The sequence below is a fragment of the Protopterus annectens genome, chromosome 1.part0 (assembly GCF_019279795.1).
Source record: "Protopterus annectens isolate FY-2018-M chromosome 1.part0, PAN1.0, whole genome shotgun sequence".
NCBI classification, from domain to species: Eukaryota; Metazoa; Chordata; order Ceratodontiformes; family Protopteridae; genus Protopterus; species Protopterus annectens.
The window spans coordinates 992,154,910-992,178,715 of record NC_056725.1 but is presented as its reverse complement, the minus strand read 5'-3'; positions in this window follow the sequence as shown (position 1 = coordinate 992,178,715).

Genomic DNA, 23,806 nt, shown 5'->3' with positions numbered 1-23,806 from the left:
TATTTACTATACTACTTACACAGCATGGTTAATTAATTTCACATTTCCCTGATTTTTTTTTACTTACCTTTCTTTTTCATTGTTTTCCCATATAATCCTTTCCATGCTTCCGGTTGTAACACCAGCAATTATTACATCTTTTTTTTCTAAGTCTTATACATTAAACTTATGTTTACAGTAGTTTATTGTACATCAATAAATAATTATGAAAAATATATTGCTTACCTTCCAGGCGTGACATGTCCCATTGAATGCATTACCCATCACTGCCCTGGGAATTCTTTCAGTTCATCCTACTGTGTGTAAAGATTTGAAGTTGTGCTCCCTGGGGTGTATTTCACAAGGTAAGGATCTGTTTCATTTTATGCATCATTCTTGCCATGCCCACAGTCACCTGCTTCTCAGTGTTAATTCCTTTCACTTATTTACTGCTTCTTGCTTTCAGTGTTCACTTTCAGTTTTTCTATAATCCCGCCTTCATCTCTTCACCTCTGACATCCATCATAAACACTTCTGTCCAGTTTGTTTAATCTGTCACTTGTTCAGCAGTTCTCTTCAGAGATATCTAAACCATCCAGTGTTCTGTACTCCCAGCTCCTTAGAGCGCTCCCTTTTCTGTCTATGCATTCATTTCTTTCTGTTTTTGGGTGCCTAAATCTCTCTTGAGAAAGGCTTCTTGGTCATCTGCCTCCCTTTGAAAAAACTCTTTACTTGTTTCCCTTCTTTCATCTTGTCTCTTTCTCCTCCCCTCGTGGTTACCTATGTGATTTATATATCTCCTGCTTATCATTTTTATTGACATGTAGCCCCACTATACTTTATGGTCTTGTCTTGCTCCCTGCAGGGATTTCAGCATATGATATTGCATGCCCTCCTAGTATGTTTGCATCATGTCTCCTATGTTTAAAGTTGCTGTCCCACTCCATGTGTTGCAGCAGATTCAGATTTTATTTGAGTGGGTTGTTTAGCTGTGTGTGATATCTGTGTTTAAACTTTTGAACATCCTCCATACAGAATGTGAGAGATGTAAATACACAACTTCCTTGGAGGCAAATTGAGTTTGTCAGGAATTCCCACACTACATCCCTGACACACTGCTCAATACACGGCAACACACACACACACACACACACACACACACACACACACACACACACACACACACACACACACACACTGAGATGTTAAAAAGAAACCTTCACAAATTTCAAAGACTTCCAAAACCACCTAATGGCAACACTGCTTCTCAACAAATAATAATGCACACAGCAAAAGCATAAAAAAAAATCTCGCATAAGCCTACACCCAATGATCCCCCAAGAAAAAAAGGCCACAGGTCAAGAATATACTTTACCTAATACTCTTGCCATTGGGGACACCATTGTGCAACACATAGATGCCCCACTCACCAGGTCAGATACCAGGTTAGACAAGGAGACGATAATTAACTGGGGCCAGGATCTGCAATATCACACACACACACACACACACACACACACACACACACACACACACACACACACACACACACACACACACACACACTGAGATGCTAAAAAGAAACCTTCACAAATTTCAAAGACCTCCAGAGCCACCTAATGGCAACACTGCTTCTCAACAAATAATAATGCACATACCAAAAGCATCAAAAAAATTTTGCATAAGCCTACACCCAATGATCCCCCAAGACCAAAGGCCATAGGTCAAGAATATACTTTACCTAATACTCTTGCCATTGGGGACTCCATTGTGCAACACACAGATGCCCCACTCACCAGGTTAGATACCATGTTAGACAAGGAGGCGATAATTAACTGGGGCCAGGATATGCAATATCACACAGACGCACACACGCACACACACATACACACACACACACACACACACACACACACACACACACACACACACACACACACACACACACACACACACACACACACACAGACACACACACACACACACACACACACACACACACACACACACACACACACACACACACACACACACACACACACACACACGCAAACACACACTTAATTTACTGTACCCAGGCTCCTATATGATTCTATCATAACCATGTAAATGACCTGAATGTACATTACCCGACTATAATAAAGAGATATACTGGATCTCTCAGAATATGTGTCACAGATAGGTATGAGCCTTATATTGAACTGGATTCTACCGTCACCAACTATGATACCACAGTATGAACATAAATTGGTTGATTTTAGTAATTGGCTTAGCTTCTGGTGTCACTACATCGGGATCAAATATCTGCCAGTAAAAACACCACTTTGTGTTGCCAAAAATTGCCTGCACCTGTCTCTCCTAGACTTTCCACTATTGGCTAAAATGTTATCCACCACCATAGAGCCTTTTTTAGGCAATGCCAAAATGACAAAATTAAGAATATAATGAAAAAGTCTGTAAGCAGCTATAAAGTGTTACTGTACAGTGCTCAGAACCTAAACAAAAAAACTCCACACCATTCAAGCCCTACTCACTCTGGAGAATGTAGTCATCTGTGCTATGGCTTAGAGTTGGTTTTAAGCCATAGAAGGTATCAGGGAAGTGCAAGGCAACAGTGCCTTCCAAACATATAGACCAGCAACAGCGGAGACTGGGGAAAAGACAGAGGCGTCTTGATCTATGTTAGCAACAATCATGCTTCCAGACTGGTTAAACAGGACGATACCACGGAACACATCCATGTATGTGCATATCACCATAGATAAGGTCCTTTACCATATCATGGCTAGCTACAGGACACCATCTATATCCCTAGAGTCTCACAACACTTACTTAAACCTATTAGAGACACTCAACATTCAACCAAACATCCAGTTAATAGGTGACATTAACTAACCCTCTATAGACTGTGAAACATACACTGCTTCAGACTTACAGGAACAACACTTCATGGACTTTATTAACATAAACACCCCAGAACAGATAGTGCCTGCTCCAAACAAAAGATAAAACATACTGGATATGGTACTCCCCAACATGAGAGAGGATTGCCCTGTGTATCTTGACCTGGCTAAGGCATTCAATAAAATACACCACTCCAGCGTTGTTGGCAAGCTCTCAAGTTAGGCATAAATCATTACAAAACTTGCTGGATTTCCAGCTCAGTCACAGACAGGACTCAAAACGGATTTGTGAGACCACCTCCACCAGGAGACTGGTCACCAACAGAGTATACCAGGGATCATTGCTGGGCCAGCACCTGTTTGGCATCTACTTCTCAGAAGTCAAAGCTAATGTTCAAGGTCTCTGGCTCACCAAGTTTGCAGATGACTGTAAACAGGGAGCTATTACAGATTCCTCCCAAGACACCAATATTTTGCATGTGGGTTTAGCACAGACAAATGACTGGAGCCAAAGCCATGGCCTAAAACTCATTGCCAACAATTGCATTATAATGCCCTATGGGAAACTGTCAACCCAATTTAATTATTTCACAGATAAAAGGCCCTAACTGTTGACCCAGTAGTAAGGGATCTAAGAGCATATTAAGACAGCAATCTAGCCTTTGACCAACACATAGTTAAGATAATAAGAAAATCATTCCATGTCAACCAGTTTATAGGTAAGGGTATGTCATCCAGGTCGAAGGAAATTACAGTACCACTCTACTCAGCCCTTATCAGACCTATCATTGAATGCAATTCCTCCTTTGGCATGTATCTAACCAGACACTTGCAACATTTGGAAAGCCCATGAAGGTTTCTCACCAGTAGAATTTAGGGCATTTATACTTTGTCCTACACTGATCGCCTAATGGCTCTGTCTCTGTAGTCAGTCTCCTACAGGCTGCTGAGAGGGGATCTTTGCTTGGCTTACAGGACGTCCTCAGACTCAGCCCTCTTTATTTGCAACATTAAAGACAGCCATCTGTTACTCTCTTTTTTTCTTGCTCACTCATCTTTCTTTCTTTCTTGGCTGTTTTTTCTCCCTTAGAACACTACTTTTAATCCAAATGCCTGCAGATCCTGTTAAGATCTTTGAGCTTAGGCAGCCAACTTGGCTGGGCTGTCTAGCATCTTCCCAAGAAGTGAGTAGAATATCATTCCAAGTAGGGTCAATGTACAGCATTAGGCAATGATCGTTACGTTTTTTTCTAGTACAAAAGCTATTACTTCCATGCTTGGTGGTACATCCAATATGATTGTCCTTTGGCACATGTGGTTTATATTGTAATAAGTCAGCTCTAGTTACTGTGTCAATGTTATTCCTAACTTTTTAACATGACCCTGCTTATAGCCTCTATGTTGAAGCTGATGTGCCAAGTCATCTGTGGTTGAATTTTGGCTGAGTCAGTTCTGCAGATTCTCTTCTTCCTCATAAACTGTGACATGGGTATATTCCTATCAATGTGTTGTTCTTGCCAACTACTAGCTGGAATTAAAGATTTTTTTTACTTAAAGGACTACTGGATACAAATCAGTTGCAAAAGTTCCATTCAATATTTTCATTACCATAACACGTAGTAAACCAATCTGAAAAAGCTCTGTCTTCATACAAAAGTGTAGTCCAAACTCATTATTGTTAACTAAGTAAAAAATCTGGAAATTTCCAGTCACCATTTCAAATGGCCCAACAACTGTCATGATACATGTGCCACATATCAAGTTTAGTGTCTAGTTTTGTGACTATATTTGTTTTCAAAACTGCTGATAGAAAGATCAGCACATAGTGGGACAAATGCTCCCGCCATAGCAATTCCTTTACTTTATAAGCAGCATTCCTTGCTAAAAAAAATGTCAAAATTGACTCTGTCAGTAGTAAAAGAAAATGAGTGAATTAAAATTATGAAAATGACTGACCTCAAGCCAAGTAATAGCTTTTTTTGCCTCCCTTTATGTGGAATATTGTTACATAGTAAGCACACATTAAATGTGCAATTATGCCAATTCCATTCATTTTGCATGTTAAAACTCAAACGTTAAGTTATATCCTTAATACTGGAGTAAATGTAGAATAACAGTGGTTTAAAACATTTTTCTAAAATTACTGAAATTGATTCTCTTAACCATCCTGTATGTGAAATGGTGGGATGGCCAAGGGGTATCACTATTTTTATGCATTTTGCGTAATATGTACAATTTAGGAAAGTGGCAGATGGTATTATAAGTTCCATTACACGTTCCTTACTAAAGACCCCTGAATCAACCAAATGTAACAGAAAATGTCCAATTTGTCTTTGGAATACTGGGGTGAGATCTAGGTACAATTTTGTATAAAATATTTCATCCTTTAATTTCCCAAATACTTCACCTGTATTAAAAAAAAATCTCCATAGGACCATAGCACTACCTTTATCATGTTACGTTAGTAATGTACTAGAATTAGAAATGAATTTCTGAAGAGACTGTATTTTTGCTTTTGTCAGATTGTGACCAACCTTCTAAAAATTCTTGAAGATTCTCAAAATAAATTACTTGTATCAGCTTCCTCAAAACCTTGTACAGAGTTAGAGTGTAATGATTGGAATTTAGATCTCATAATTTTTGAAATGAACTACATCAATATCTGAAATCTGTTATTGCTGTTTAGCTACAAAACATATATTAAATTCAAAGTACTTTAAGGTCTGCAACAATCTGATCATAGTATGTAAAATGTTAGACAGAAAATTAGACCTTTATTCAATAAAAGATAGCCAGAATTAAATTTGCAACATTTCTAGAGAGATGATTAAGATGTAATTTAACAATCTACAAACCAGCGTGTGACAGTGCAACAACTGCAATAAAACTCCAAAACAAACAAAAATGGGCTGAAATAGTGTTGAACTGTGAGAGGTATCCATTACTGTGCAAATTCAAAAGGTTGTGTATAGCATTCAGTATTCTGTACCATAAAAATAATACAGCATGTACGTGCAAGCCATTTTACAGAAGCATATAAGCCCTTTCCACACTATTTAGTTCACAAATGCTCAGCACCACTATTATTTGACAAAGATCACAGTACTGAAAGCCATTGTGAATGGAATTACTTCTGAGCAGTGCACAGTGTGAAAAAGAAAACAATCCCCCGGATTCTCTATGCCTTGCAGGACATGCAGGATCAGTGCAGGAGCTCTAGGAGGCAATATGTCTGCTGTGCGATTTAGGAACAGCCTGCAGGGGCGTGCACAAGCACCCCTGCACTAGTCCTGAATTTACTAAGCCCCTGTATGTAAATCACCCCATTTGCAGGAGAAATCCATGCAATTGAGGTGAATTTGTGATCCAGGAAGCTTGCAACCGGCCGTGCAGGACTAGTGCAAGCTGCAGAAATGTACTCGGTTAGTAACCGAGTACATTTCAGCAAAATCCAAAATGGAGCTGTGGCAGCTCCAAATAAAGGCTGCATATTAGTTAGTAAGCATGCCAATGGCCAAGTATAAGGCCATTGGCATTGCAAACAGCCAAAAAAATTAAAAAATCAACTTTTATTTTTTTAGCCGATTTCGGCTTTTTAAACATAGGGCAGTGGCGCACAAACAGGATCGGGGGAAAATAACAAAATAAACCTAAATTAAGCATTCTAACTAAAATTATTATTCTGCCATGCAAGTCAATGGCAGGCAGAAGACAACATGGGCAGTGAGTAGTGGGAGAGGCTCAGTGTAGACATGTAGCTATGCATTAGCAGGCAATCCTATGCAAATGAGGGAACTGATAGTGAATCCCAGTTTTCTCCAGCATGCTAGTCAGGTCCCAACAGTGCAAGAGTAGGAATAGCTTGGTGCAAGCCTAGGAGTTAGCTGACATCATGGGGGGGTATGTCAGGCATACTGTAAGCAGACTGGGTTTTCTGGGTGTGTCTGAATCTGCCTAGCACTCTTTACATTGCCTAAGTGGGTGCGCGCACCATGCACCGGGTTTTAAATGAAGAAGAAAAAGGTTAAACCAGGAAATAGCAGCACTGTGCACATTTGAGCACACTGTTGTGGGGCGCACCTCCGGGCTTAAACAGGAAGGCAATGGGAAGGGAAAACAACAGTAGGAAGGTAATCAAGGTGAACTAAAATAGCTGGCAGGTAAAATGCATCAGAATCAGCCAATTACACAGGCAGCAGATCGGCCCAGCACAGAACACTACTATAAACTGTGCAAACACCTTCCCCTCTGGCTTTTCCCACACTAAACACCACTGGTGTATACAAGTGGGGAACTTTTAACAAACAAACCTATAAAATGAGAGGGGCTGTAGCAGGCAAAATACTGGAGCCGTGGTGATGACACCCATCAGAAATGCACACACACCTGAACAAGAATGCCATAATGAGGCACACATACAGACCAGACTTATAATAGAGCATGTGTTTGGGATGCTTAGGTCACTGTTCCAGTGTCTGGACACATCTAGTGGATCCTTGCAGTACTCACCAGCTACATGTACCCAAATTGTTATGGTATGTGCCATGCTACACAATATGATCCTGGGAAACAGCTGCAGCAGGAACAGCATGGGGCAGGGCCACACAGCCCCCCCACCAATGCCAAGGCCTGCATAGGCACAGAGTGACTCAGAGGAGGAACAACATGAGTCTGCCCCAGTAGGAAGATGGAGGAGTGCCCAGTATGCCGAAGCCACGGTAAAGAGACAATGCATAGCACATACACTGACACAGTAGGGACCCAGGGAATGACACCTCTATCTGACTCGCACATACAGTAAAAGGGATGCCAAACATGATACTACCTGTGCTTAACCACATATAAGGAATGTACTATGTGCATCCAACATAGGCAGCCCTGCAGCACCATCCTCAATCCTGGCACACCCACAAGGTAAGTCAGTCAACCTACCAATTTCCAAATGGAGTAGAATGTGTTGTTACCTGTATATATGGTATGGATGTGAGCATTGAAAGGGAATTGGGTGGCTGAATGTTATGGCATCAGAAAGTAGACACCCATAGTGGCAACATGACATCTGTAACACATACTGGAGTCACCATCATAGCCAGTACTACACAGGGTGACAAAACCCACTGCAGGAAATGTGCTGGGTGACATGTGTGTCTATATGACTCACACATACCAGTCAGGGAGGTTCACATACCCAACAAGAGTCTTAGCCAGAAGGACAGGTGTAGACAAACCCAAACATAGCCTGTGCAATGGCCTCTGAATGATGGCTATGGGTAACCTACCCCCTAGGCCTACACAGACAGACTACAGCAGGTCAGGCAGTGGGATGTTAGTTCTGAAGTGTAGGAAGTCAGACAATATTATGTAGGGCAACCAAAGCTAATATCTGTAGTACACTGATATGCCTCTAGTCAGCATGATAGGTAAGAATACAGAATGGAATGGAGTACATGTCATACCAGTACAGTCATAGCAAATGTGTACAAGTGTCAGGTGTGTCCTCCCATCCTACATAGTAATGTAATAACAGTTAGGTTTGCCCCCCCCCAATCCTGTGTTGAAACATAGAATAAGTCAGGTGTGCCCCCCCATCCTATGTAGTAATGTAATAACAATCAGGTGTGCCCCCCCAATCCTGTGTAGAAATGTAGAAATAGTCAGGTGTGCCCCCATCCTATGTCGTAATGTAATAACAGTCAGGTGTGCTCCCGCAATCCTGTGTAGAAATGTAGAAATAGTCAGGTGTGGGCCCCACAACCTACATAATAATGTAATAACAGTTAGGTGTGTCCCCCAATCCTGTGTAGAAATGTAGAAATAGTCAGGTGTGCCGCCCCAATCCTGTGTAGAAATGTAGAAATAGTCAGGTGTGCCTCCCCATCCTATGCAGAAATGTAGTAACAGTCTATGCCAAATGATCGATGGATACCCTGCAGGAACAGCATGCTACCTGTAGGTGTACAACACAAAGGTCAGCACTGCAGTACAAACTACCTGGACTCGATCCACACATTCAATACAGACGGGCATACTGGGCATGCTCACACACTTGGAGAAATGAAGGCAATGTCAGTCAACAACATACTGAAAGGTCATACTGTGCATGCTCACACACTTAAACACATGAAGGCCATGTCTGCAAACACCAGTGCACCAGACATATCTGGCAGTCACAGATGTTAGTGCAGACACTCCTCAGTATGCACCACTTATGCTTTACACACACAGTGGATAGGAATACAGACATATATGTAAGGACAACACACTATAATAAGCCAAAGGTAGACATACATAGATGTGTGAAAGAGGGTGACTGTGACAAGGAGCCATCCAAGCCTGCCCCACCCAGCACACAGCCAAAGGGCCACAACCACATGAGGTTCAGATGTCACTCACTGCAGATACTAGCCACCGATATCTGTCAGCATTACAGACTATGTGGTGCATGTCCTAGCTGTGCAACATGACTGTACAAGGAAATAGTCATCTAGCAGGTGTATACATGTACCTGTGAAATATGACCCTGTGTGTTTCTGCATGTGCCGTGCCAACCTCTAGATGAATGGGTTATGGGCCATACACACACACTGCCCTCCCCATATCCCTACTATGACAAGCCTGCTGGGGTCATCCACTGTGAAATACACCTTTGGGAGAGCTGTAGCCCAGTAATCTCCGTGGTGCATCCCATAAATGTGCACTGCTGTAATGTACTAAACTAGATAGTGAGGAGTTCCAATCCCAGACATGGCAATTGTGTGTGTTTTTGTGTGTTTCTGTCTCTGCCTGTGTAGAGATCAATGCTTTCTAGGGTAGTCACTCTCCCTACAATTGAAATGCTCTACTTTGATAAAGCTGCTGATGTGATCCACCTAGAAATACATCTCTGGGAATGCTGTAGCCCAGTAATCTCCATAGCGCATGCCATAACTGCGTACTGCTGTGGTGTGATAGAATAGTGAGGTAGGAGTTCTAATCCCAGACTTAGCAAGTGTGTGTGTGTCTGTGTGTCTGTTTGTGTAGAGAGCAATGGTTTTTAGGGTGGTCACACTCCCTACAATTCAAATGCTCTACTTTGGCAAGGCTGCTGATATCATCCATCTAAAAATACACCTCTGGGAAAATTGTATCCCAGTGCTCTCTGTAGTGTGCCCTGTAACTGTGTACTGCTGTAGTGTGATAAATTAGGTAGGAGTTCTAATCCCAGACTTCCCAAGTGTGTGTGTGTCTGTGTTTGTGTGTGTCTCTGTCTGACTCTGTGTAGAAAGCAATGCTTTTTAGGGTAGTCACACTCCATACAATTCAAATGGTCTACTTTGGTAAGGCTGTTGATCTCATCCACCTAGAAATACACCTCTGGGAAGGGGGTAGCCCAGTAATCTCCCTAGTTTGTGCTATAACTGCGTACTGCTGTAGTGTGATATAGAACTCTGGTAGGGTTCTATTCCCACCCATGGCAGTTCTGGATGTTTTGTGTGTGTTTTGATGTCTGTGTAGGGAGCAATGCATTTTAGGCTAGTCACACTCAGTACATTTCAAATGCCCTACTTTTGGAATCCTGTTGATGTCATTCACTGTGAAATACACCTTTGGGGAAGGCATTCTCCAGTAATCCCCATGGTGCATCCTATAACAGCTTCATGCTATAGTGTTATATAGACCTCTGTAAGGGGTTCAATACCCACACATGTGGGTTGTGGATGTTTTGTGTGTGTTTCAATGTCTGTGTAGGAAGCAATGCATTTTAGCCTAGCCACACTCACTACAATTCGAATGTCCTACTTTGGCAATCCTGCTGATTTTATTCATTGTAAAATACACCTTTGGGGAAGGAGTTCTCCAGTAATCCCCATGGTGCATCCTATAACAGCTTCATGCTGTAGTGTGATATAGACCTCTGTTAGGGGTTCTATACCCGCACATGTTGGTTGTGGATGTTTTGTGTGATTGTCAATGTCTGTGTAGGGAGCAATGCATTTTAGTCTAGCCACACTCACTACAATTTGAATGCCCTACTTTGACAATCCTGCTGATGTCACCCAATGTAAAATACACCTTTGTGGAAGGAGTACTCCAGTAATCTCCATGGCATGTACTATAACTGCATAGTGCTGTAGTGTAATAGACTAGTTAGGTAGGAGTTCTAATCCCAGATGTGACAGGTGTGTGTCTGTGTTTGTAACTCGTATCCTCTGTGGAGGTGGATGTGAGTGTGTTACAACTTGTCCCAATGTGGATTTTACAAATTTCTTATATGGTGGCCCTAGTATATACCACAATGTCCACCATACAGGGATACCAGATGTGAAATAGCCAAGAGGCTGGGGTGCAAATCCATTCCCATACATGTGACATCAAGGAAGGTCAGGCAAAAAAGTTAGCAACCCTAGTATCAACCAGAGAACACTCTCAACCCATGTCTCACACACACACACACACACACACACACACACACACACACACACACACACACACACTTGCCTAGGCAACAGCCGCTATGTTGGTAGTACACTGCATATTGCCCACTGATAGTAACTATGGAGTGATTGCAGTGGCCTACAGAGGGCATGGCACCCTGTCCATCTGTCCAATAGGCATGTACATGCAGACAGTGCATCTTCCCCATGTTCCCCACTGCATACCTGCAACACCTGTGGTGCCATCAAATGGGACCCACAAAAGACATACCATGCCTGTAAACATGCCTTGTATGGACAGATGCCACTGACACCAGGGAATGCGATTAGCATGCTATCAATGTAGGTGCAGGGTAAACCTGCTGTCCATTACCAGTTCCCACCACATGAGGCTAGGACTGGCACATCTGATGATAATCTGTGTACATAACATGGGCCAGACACCCCAGGTACAGTTCCACATGTCACTGTACATGCATGTGGGAGGTATGCACATCACAGACACTTTCCATGTCATGGACTAAGGAACACATACATGGCATGCTGTGTAGTACTTCCAATTACCACTGCCATGGCAACCACCTACTATAAATCCCAACATCATGTGGCCATGGTCACTTTACATTTCCTGTGTGATGGACATCCTTCTTGTGTGTGGGCATCAGTGTTACAGACAGCAGGTAGCAATACCGCTTACAGGCGAACCAGCACACTCAGGCCAGCTACATCTTTTTAGGAGGCTCCAGAACTAAAGACAGAGTGTGAGTAGAGTTGTGTTATGCTTTGTATAGTAGTGGTGTTACAGTGTGTGTGTGTGTGTACATACTAGTTTACCTTGGAATGTAGTTTGCCTTCATAGCTCTCAACTGTGGGCCTATCCTCTTGGTGGCCAGAGGTGTGCCTATCATGTTTTTTCTGTCCACCACACATGACCTGTGTCAGATATTTCACTGGCAGTGTGTGTGTTGAGTGCTATCAGTACATGGCTACATCCATTTATGTTTCTAACCTAAATTCCCTGAGTATTTATTTATTTATTTATTTTACATTTGTTAACCGGGAAATTCTGACTGGACCAGGCCCATTTTCAGCGGAGGCCCAGGGAGAAAAGCATCAAGTTAAACAAATACAGTACATCCAGCATAATACACAAAACAGGTTACATAATGTATGCTGAGCATAGTAATATAACAAGAAATTAATAAAACTTTCCAGGTAAAAGAAGATATAGAACATAGGTAAAAAGACAATGTCAGTTATACATTGGTAAGAGAAGAAAATATATCAAATAAAAATTCTACAGTTAAAAGTACCCTTTCAGATGACTAAGCCTAGAGGGGATCAGAGATCCAGCATGTGATCAGAGAGGAGTTTGGGGAGTTAATAGCAGTGCAGGTAGGGTTATGTGATACAAGGGCATAACCAGGTACTAAGAAGATGCAATTTCAGGTAGTTTTTGAATATGGATGTGGAGGGGACAGTGGACATGGATAGGGGAAGAGAGTTCCAATTTCTGGCAATGGTGTGGGAGTAGAATTTTTTTCCTGCACTCTTGTTAGCCTTGCTGATGGAGAGGAGAGATTTTTCACTAGATCTTAGATATTGGTTTGCAGTATAGACAGTAAGTAGGTTGGATAATGAGAGTTTTTTTCAGGACATTTGAGATATTTTAGGCTGTGCCCAGCTGGTGATAGTTAAGTAGCTGTGGTAGCTCAAGCCATTTTAGTACTTTTAGTGCAGCACAGTGATGGGTTCTATAGGCTGAGTTAGTAGAAAACTTGGCTATTTTATTATAGCATGATTCTAGTTTGTCTAGGTCACATTGTCTGATTTGGGTAAAGATTGGTGCTGCGTATAATAGAGTTGAGAGGAGGTGGCTTTGTGCAAGAGTGAATCTTGCTTTTTGTGAGAGAAAGGACTTATGCCTGTATAGGGAGCCTAGCTTTTTGTGTACTAGTTTTACGGTATATGAGATGTGAACATCAAAGTGGAGATTATTGTCTATTTCAATGCCCAGAAGTTTGGTGTGGTTAGAAGGGGAGATGGTGGTGTCGTCCTTAGATGTTATGGTAAAGGAGAGTTTTTTTATCTATTAGGGGTAAATAGTAGCAGTTTTGTCTTTTTGGCATTTAGAATTAGTTGAATACCTGATATCCATTTTTCTACTGAGTTAAAGGTATCTTGAGTGAGTGTATGTAGGATGGTGGGAGATGAAGCAGAGCAGATCAGGGTTGAATCATCCGCATATTGTATGAATATGGCATGTTGTGTAGAGCTGTTAACGTTATTTGTGATAATAGAGAACAATAGTGGGCCCGGTATAGAGCTGTGTGGGACTCCTACAGTGGCTGGAAGTTGTATAGACAGAGTTCCTTTCCACTAGACTGATTGCTGCCTGTCAGATAGGTAGCTTCTGAATCAGCCTATAGTAGAGGAGGTGAAGGATAATGATGTTAGTGACTCTAGTAGAATGGAGTGGAAGACCATATCAAATGCTTTTGAGAGGTCTAGGAAAATGGTTGATACATATTTATTATCATTCCTGTGAAGGTTTATATGATTAGTGAAGGATAGAAGGACTGTGGTAGTGCTGTGATGTGGACGTAAACCATGTTGTGTGGTAGATAGTAGATTGTGTGTGTTAAGAAATGTCATCACTTGCAAGTGGATGCATTTCTCAAGAATTTTGGATGGGGCAAAGGCTGGCAATAGGTCAGTAGTTGGAGAATTAGTAGGAGTTACCTCCTTTATGGAGAGGAATGATGTGAGATACTTTCCAGAGCTTGGGTATGTAGGATTCTAGTATGGAGCGATTGATTAGGATGGAGACAGGATATGATAGGGAGTCACTAGCCATTTTAGGTATATAGCAGGTATGTTATCAGCTGCCAATGTGGTTGGCTTTCATTTTAGGAGGAGTTTTTTAATAGTTGAGGTGGGCACTGGTGATAGCCTGAAAGAGGGGGTTAATGTGGGATAGGTTGGGTTGTGATTGAGGCAGACTGTTTTTGGTTATTTGATTGGACAGGGCTAAGATGGATTTAGTAAATAGTTATTAAATTGAGAAGCTATGTCTAGGGTATTGTTAGTAGAGCTGGGTGCTGGAGTAGTGGTTTTGCCTGGATTTAGTAGGGGGTTAATGGCATGCCAGAATTTTTGTGGATTATTTGAATATTTCCTTTGCACGCGAAGAAAATAGTTTTGTTTGTTTATTTTGGATTCAGCCTTGGCCTTGTTTCTAAGCTGTTGATAGTATTGCCTGGATCTAGGGGTTTTGTCAGTTTTCCAGATTTTCCAGGCTTTATCTCTGGCTTTTAGTAAGGCTCTGGTGTCCCTACTTAGCCAGGGTGCGTAGTTGGTTTTAACTCTGATCTTTCTGCTGGGAGCTAGACTGTTAAAGATGTTAGAGAAGGTAGTACTGAAGTAGTCTACTGCCTTGTCTAACCCAAGTATCCATAGTGGTTCCCAGTTGCAGTGGCTTAGGACAGTATTTAGGTATTTTGGGGTAAGGTTATGGTCATCTCGTATGAGTTTGCAAACTACTGGTTTGGGGTGACTGGAGTGTTTGTGGGATAGGAAGGTGGGGAGATGATCACTTAGGTCAGCTGGGAGATAGCCTGCTGTATAATTTTGTTTGGGATAGTTGGTTAGTGTCCAGTCCAGTATGGATTCTTTCTTTGTTTTCTTATCTATTCTAGTTGGTTCTTCAATTAGTTGAGAGAACCTATATAGACTGATATGTGTAGAGGGGCTGCTGGTGTTACAGGCTGCCCAGTTGGTGTTAAGTTCTCCTAGTAGGATTGTTTCCTGAGGTAGATTGTCCTTTGTCCAGTGTAGGATGTATTCTATTATGAGTGATTTGTTGCCTGGAGGTATGTTGCAGCATATTATATTGATGTTCTTGGTGTTTCTTATGGATAGGACAGAAAATAGGACTTCAGCATTTTGAAAAGTGGGTGGTGTGGTGTGCAGGAGCTGGAGGTTAAGGGTGTTTTTAAAGAGAATGGCTACTCCTCCTCCTTTCCTGTTTGTTCTATCAGATCTAAGTGTATTATACCGTGGGGGAAGAAAGTCCTCATCTTGGATACTGGATTTAAGCCAGGTCTCTGTAATGGTGAGTACATCAGGGTTGTAGTGGGCTATGAATGCAAGTAGGTCTGTTAGCTTGTTGGCAATACTTCTTATGTTGAGATTTAGGATCAGCAGGTCAGATGTTTGTCTGGCTGAGAGGGGATCTGGATTTGGGTGAATGTCACCAGAGGTTAGCAGAAGTTGTAGGAGTGTCAGTATGTGCTTTTTAATATTAATTGTTTGTGAGCCTGGTCTATGTGTGTTTTTCTTAGTGTGGTGAGATGGTGTCATTTTTGTTAGTGAGTAATATGTAGTTGTAAGATTTATGATTGTGGGGCAGATGTAGAAGTGTGAGTGGGTTTGAGAGGGTGGGCTAGTGTGGGTAGTGTGATAGGAGTAGTTGTGCAGTAGTAGGTCTGTTTGTAAGGAAGTTAGGAAGGTTACCAATAGTAGAACTAGTGATAGGGATGTGAGTGTGGGTAACATGATACTACTTTGAGTGAGTAGTACAACTAGGATTCCTGGTAGGTTGTGTGTGAGAGTGGAGGTGTGTTGTTTGGGAATGTGTTGTTGGGAGTGGGATCAGTGTGGGATGTAACTGGATTGGAGGCTGGGGGGAGGTAGAATGAGTGGGTTGGGCTAGTTGTTCGGGAATTAGGGGTTTGACTACTGGTCAAGTGATTAGGAGATAGAATAAAGGTAGAAGTAGTGGGGGGGGTGAAAATTGGGGGCAGGGAGGGGAGCGGAGAGAGGGCGAGTAGACCAGGGCTAACACTGATTCCAAGTGTTTCTTTAGGCTTTGGTAAGTATGTGGTGTTAGCTTAAATGATTATATGTTAAACTGAATTGTAAACTGAAAATTTAACTGTATTTTAAACGGTATGTTTGCACTAAGTTATAGACTGCTATGGGCACAGAGTATAATTTCCTGACATTTTTAAAAGGATACAAAATTAATGCTGGGGTTAGTTACAGATGAAACAGGAGAGGTAATGAAATGCTATTTTATAGATTTGAGTATTTCTCAAAAAAATAGACTTTAGTTTGGGGGGGGGATGCTAACTGGAGGGTATTATGCAGCTGTTGTTTCCTGGTGATGTACTCATCAGTACAGTGGTTTGATTAAGGAACTATACAGCAGAATGTACTAATACACTCACATTTGTTTAAGTTAATGCAGATAAGGTGTTTTAATGTCTAGACACTTGGAAGTTAAGCACCTACATTAGTGTTTAGTCTCTTTAGTTGCAGGACAAGTGTTTGTGGGTGCCCAGTGCTCAAGAGAGAAGTTTGACATTTTCACTGCTTAATATGGGGGGTACAGACCTGCTTGACCTGATGGGAGGTTTGGATTACTGAAAGAAAACTAGAAGAAAAATGTAAGAGAGCATTAAGTTAAGGCAGCACATACTGTGTGACCAGTCAGATTGGACTTGGTTTAGCAACAGTCAATAACAAAATCATCAGGTAATGGTTATTCCTGCTTCAGCACCTGATAACATAAAATATTTTCTTATGGCAACATACAAAAAATAAAATGTAATTAATATATAAAGCAGTTCTCTACTAAATTAAGCAAGATACACTTTCAACACATTTAAACAATAGTCAATGCAGTTAGACAGAGCAATTAAATGCAACATGTGAAATAACCCTTCTGGCTCTATAACAATAAACAAGGAAAACAGAACATATCTAGGTGCATATGTGACAGCAGTTCATTAAGCAGAATTATCTAAAGGCATCCTGCAGTGTTAAAAAATAACAGAAAAAGATAGTATAAGCTGTTGTACTAAAGAATTATGTATTAAACCACAATGTACACCATACCTTGAATGCAAAAACTTACAGGAGGATGATTACAACCAGGGGAGGCAAACAGCTGCTGTGGGATTTGAAACAAACAAAAAAAAAAAAACAAAATGCCACCCTGGGTTTAAATTACCTCAGGCTATCCAATACAGAACATGACTAAGGGTATGTTGCAGACTATCCTGTAACACCAGCGACTTGCTTAGTGTATGGCAACAGTTTTCCACATATGGGCCTGTGTTCCAGCCTTTGTCCTCCACCTACATACCAAGCTTTGCACATATGACATGCTGTCAGGTGTTGTTCTGTAGTGGGCTGTGAGTATGTCATGCTGCCATTGCTGCCATCAGTCCACTGCTGTTGTATCCCCCACACAAACGGTGGGGCTGTGGCCATATATGTGTGGGCTTCACCTACACAGTACATGTGTGTGCTTATGCACTCCAGAAGCCAGTGTATGTAACAGTGGAATATGGCCTTGTATTATTGAGTCTAGGGGGGATGCACCATAAATAACCTAGGCTGTTACAAAATGTGGGGGTATCAGGGGTGAGCTGCCTTGAGGTATTTGGATGTACAGTACCATAAAATTCACCTATATTTACATTACTCACATAAATCGGGTTAATGCAGGCCTACTGCCTCCTGCCATACAGACTATTCTGTTTGTCAGTGTGCTTGTGATGGTGTCAGTTATGCCTTGTTATGTAACAGTTACACCCCATTTGGTCAAATTAAGTCTTTATCATCTAGTGATTTTGTACAGAGTATAGATAGAGGCTGCTGAGCTATACACCTGCATTACTTACTGTTGATTGTTTGGTATCCTGTGGCCCAGTCAGTCTGTACTATTGTACAATTTGAAGGGCTTGGCCTGGATAGCAACAGTTGTGAACCTTTTCAGACTACTGTATTAGTATAACTGTTTCACAGTTGCATTACTCTGTTTATATGGATGTTAGTGTCTGAACAGCTATATGACATAGCATATAAAACTGCAATAGTACACAAATAAGGGTTTTACATTTCTACAAACCTGTGTGTGGTGTTTTATCCTATGACCTCTCTGTGGGTGCATGTTGCAGGCAATGATTGTCATTTGTATGGGTGGCCCATACAGTGTCCAGTTGTTAAGGTGTTAACTGTAGGCATAGTGGATGTTCCATATTGTGTGCACCTTCTACAAATGTATCTTACTGTAAATATCTCTACGTGTGCATGTATATATATATATATATATATATATATATATATATATATATATATATATATATATATATATATATATATATATATATATATATATATATATATATATATATATATATATATATATATATATATATATATGTATATATATATATATATATATATATATATATATATATATATATATATATATATATATATATCTTCCACATTTTACATTTCCTATGGGAGCCAGACTGTACTGCATGATATGCTACCAATACCAGCCTGACATCATACAGGTGGGATGTAGTACTGTTAACATCTTATGCCTATGTCATGTCAGGTCCTGGTTATGGGATCTCCAACACTTGGTAGTATATTGCAGGGTGGACGTGTTTGGCTTTGGGGGGGGGGTATACCTATTCGTACAAGACATATATATTTTGGGGTCTCTCAACCCCATTAATGGTGCATGTGGACATATATGTTTTAGTTAATCTACCATTGTTATCTACAGATGTATGGCATTATATACCTATATATATATATATATATATATATATATATATATATATATATATATATATATATATGTATATATATAAATATAAATACACACCTGCTTTCATATATATAACTATGTCCATATATACATACATAGATATATATATCTGCTTAAATATATGTAACTTGCTGTGTATATGTAGACATATAGGTGTAGACATATATATGTGTCGATTTAGGCATTTGCATGTATATATGTTCATATATATTTATATATATATGTATATATATATATATATATATATATATATATATATATATATATATATATATATACATATACACACACACACACACACACACACACACACACACACACACACATATAGATATGTTGTATCTGTTTAGATAATATATTTACACACACACATACATCTAAATGTTGGAATACATTCTCTGTACTGTTGCATGACTGGGCTGGATGATATGTTTTTGAAAACATCAGAGTTGTGTATATCTGGCATGGCTTACTGGTAACTCACTTTGGCTATGTTGTGCATGGTCCTGGGTTTGAGCCTTGCAGATGCTGGTTATTTTGTTGCTGGGCAGAACATGGGCCATTGGATACAGAGCGATTAAGGCACTTTAAAGCAGTTGTAAGCGGGTTTGAGTGGAGGTAGTCACTGCTAAATTCCGGTTCCAGTTTCTTATACTCTGTTAGCTTCTGAATTGCTTAACCTGTGTAGGCATTGCTTACCCCCACGCAAACAGGCTTAAACACGCTTACTGCTGCTTAAAAGTGCTTACTCCCGCTTACCCCCGCACTAATTTTTTTAAAAGAAAAGAAAAAGAGGTTGATAGGAAAGTGGTGAAAAAAGGGGCACAAAGAGGGAAAGACAGTAGGGAAAATAGCCAGGGATATGCAGGAAGGGTGTAGGAAAGGTCCATAGCTGCCCATTTCTTCTAAAGCAACAGCTGTGCATATACATTGCATTTGCAGGTAGATTTGGAATCTCAAAGCCCTGGGAGAGGGGTGAGGACAACAATAATAAGTAATGATGCCAATTAGACTGGATTAAATGTGTTCAGTGGACATGTGTGTGAAATGGGAAGCTATGTATGGGGTGAGATTTTTTTTCTGGGAACAGATTGCCCTTTTTTTAGGTGACAATGCGATGTTGGGGAGGGGTAGTAGGTAAATTTGGGGAGGTAGGTTGGGTAGGTTAACAGACAAGACACACAAGATGCAAAGAGTGGCGGTATATGACACATGTGGGGGGTAAACACCATGATGGGGAGGGGTGTTGGGATATCAGAAGCCCACAAGCCCCCCCTAGTGGTAACAGTGGGACTGAGGTCCCCACCCATTGGCAGACATCACTGCACCTTCACAGCCCTGAAGGTGGCTGTGCTGGGGGCTAAGTCGCAGAGCCAGGCTGACACTCTAATCACAACATGCGGCCCTCAAGCTGGTGTAGAAGATCACCAAACTGCTGGCTGATCTCTCTACGCACCACAACCCCGACCTGGCGGCGGGTGACTGGTACCTGTCCACACCCACATCCACACCCAGGGAGGCGAGCCCCATCCCCTGAGGTGCAGGACCAATGGACAGGGAGGTCCGGGGTTGAGCCCCAGACATGCTGGTGCCTGGTGCCATGGCCAGCTGAGGTGGGACAGGTGGATCTGCTAAGACCAGTCTTCACAAGCGTGCTATAGTGTTTAGATTTCATCATCATATGTGGGTTAGTAATAGTCAACACATTCCAGGGTTAGGTATAACAGCATGCATAGATATTCCCATTAACCCAGATACCAGATATGGAACAGTTGCATAGCAAACAGAACACATGCATATATGGGACCTCAGTGGTAATAAGTACAGCATGCAGGTACACTGATGACACCATGCCACCAATGTTGGAATAATTCAATATAGGTTCATAGGTTCATAGGTTCATACTAGGCTATCTGCCCTAGGGCATTTATAAGCCTAGCCAGAGTGTGTTTGGCTTTCGCCACCCATTTTAAAATAATTTTGTTATGCCCTTTTTCGAGATTAGTATACTGTGCCTCTGTCTAACAGTGACACAGAAGTGATACCCGGGGTAAACCTACGATCTTCCATCCACTCATCAAGATTCCTCTTGAAGAGAGTCAGTGAGGGACTCTGCCTAACCTGGACTGGGATTTTATTCCAGAGTGAAGGGAGCCTCTGGGTTATGAATCTGTCCCTCCAGCATGTCCTATTTATTTCAGTGCTCAGGTTCAAGTTTCTCGAGCAAGTAGCTCGATGGGATTTGGATTTTTTGAGGTGCAGCATGTCCATTAATTCCGGGTTGGACATGGCTTAATACGTCAGGCACAGATCGCCTCTGAGCAGGCGGTATGCCATTGAGTAGAGCTGGAGTTTCTTTAACCGGGCAGCATATGGCATCTGTTTGAGCCCTTTCATCCTCTTGGTGAGGTACTTTTGGGGTCTTTCCAGTTGCTGCAGGTGTCTGGTAAGGTACATCCCAAAAGGGGCATTGTACTCAATTATGGGTCTGATGAGGGATGAGTAAAGAGGCACGATGACCTCCCCTGATCTAGATGTGAATCCCTTCATGATTAGGTGGGCTATATAAAATGATTTTCTAACCACTTTGGCCACGTGGTTGTCAAATGAGAGATTGCTATCAACTTGGGTCCCCAGGTCCCTAATTACTTCTTCTGTACTTAATGGATTACCACCTATGTGGTAATTTGTGGGCACTTTGTTTTTGCCAAAGGGGATGACTATACACTTTTTGGCATTTAGCTTGAGGCCATGGCTCTGGTACCAGTTGCCTGTTTCTATGAGGTCCTTTTGGAGGATGCTTGTGTCAGCTGGAGTGTCGATTATGGTACCCAGTTTGCAGTCATCTGCAAACTTGGTCAGCCACAGTCCTTCCATGTTGGCCTGTACCTCCGAGAAATATATACCGAACAAGAGAGGTCCAGGACTGAGCCTTGTGGGACGCCACTTGTAACTGGTTTGGAGTCTGACATGGCTCCAGCAATTCTAACCATGTGGGTTCTGTCCTTGAGCCAGTTTGCAACCCATCTAGTGACATAGGGGTTTATATTTAAGCTGGTGAGCTTATCTATAATGCCCGAGTGGAGTATTGTATTGAAGGCTTTTGTGAGGTCCAGGTAGGCTGTGTGGACCACCTTCCCCTCGTCAATGGCCTTAGTGACGGTTTGAAAGAAATTGACCAGGTTTAAGAGGCAGGATCTGCTCTTAACAAAGCCAAACTGGGTAGGATCCAGTGTCAGTAGGTCCCCAATATCTTTATTTATGAGGTCCATGATGATCCTTTCCACAGCTTTGCAGATAAAGCTAGTCAGGCTTATGGGGCAATAGTTTCCAGGATCCGTTGAGGCACCACCTTTGTGGAGAGGGACCACTGTTGCTGTACGCCACTCTTTGGGTACATATCCTGTAGTAAGGCTGAGATTGAACAGTAGTTTATGTTTGGGTTTAGCTCTTCTTGGAGTTCATGTAGGACGCAGCCTGGGACACCGTCTGGTCCCATTGATGCTGTGTTTTTTGCTTTGGAGAGGGCAGCTCTTACCTGAGCATCTGAGATGTCAGGGGGGCAGCACTCTGCTGGGATAGATACTTGCCCTTTTGGTGGGGTGGGGGGGGGGGTTTGCGCTGAACCTGTCAGCTAGGATGTTGGCAATGTCTGTGGGTTTGGTGTATTTTTTGTCATTTTGGACTAATTCTGAGCATATCTGGGAATTCCCACCCAGGTTCCTAACATAACTAAAGAAAGCCTTGTGATTATCCTTAGTGTCCTGTGCAATTTTTCTCTTGAAGCTGGCCTTAGACGATTTTATGAGTGCCCGTAGTTTTTTGCTAATACTAATCAGAGATGCCTTTCCTTTTTGGGATTTTGCTCTATCATGTAGTAGCTTCCTCCTTCTATTGTATAGTTTGTTTATGGCTGGGGTCCACCAGACAGAACGCCTGCCTTTGGAGGATTGGGACTTGGTTTTATTTGGGATTGCATGATCCATGCATTCCTGAAGGTGTTCATAGAATGCGTTTATAAAGGATTCTGCGGTCTGGGCCGTATTTTCCACAGGCCCGGGGGCTTTGAAGGATTCCACCTCGGTTTTGAGGAGTGTGAAATTTGCATTAGAGAAGTTTTTCACTGTAGTTTTCAGGGCAGGGGGTGGAGTCGGGATGTGAATATCCAGTGAGATTAGTTTATGGTCTGATCTTACCAATGAGGGATACACTTCTGGTCTGGAGCATAGAGTCCCCATGTTGGTGATGATCAGGTCCAGTATGTTTTCCCCTCTTGTGGGAGTGGTAACAAGTTGTTCCATAGCATTTGAGTTTATAAATTCTAGGAACCTTTGGGCTAGGGTGTTGGAGCTAGAGTAATGCTCCCAGTCTATGTTTGGGTAGTTAAAGTCGCCCAATATAATGGTGTTTGGAGAGACCTTCATATTTTCCAGTGTTCTCAGGAAGGCCGAGTGGGGTTCCTGGGTTTGGGAGGGTGGTCTGTAGCAGGCTATAAACTGGAAGGCAGTTTTACCCACTGTTAGTTGCACATGGATAGTCTCTGATGCTTCGTGCTGTGCCACCAACCTGGAGGTGTGGGTATCTTTGACGAATATTGATACTCCCCCTCCTTTTGTGGTTCGGTCCAAGTTTTGGGGCCGAAAAGCATGGTATGAGGTATAACCTGGTAGTGCTGGGGTGCTCTCGGGAGCCTTGAACCAGGTTTCTGTTACTGCACAGATATCGATGTTCTCCATGCTAAGGAGAGTTTAGAGTGCGTGCATCTTGAGGTTTAGACTTCTGGCGTTGAGTAGCATTACTCTTAGTTTCTTATCCCTTGTGATACCTATGGAGGTGGGTTTGTCTTTTGAGCCTTGCCTAAAAAAGGCACTATG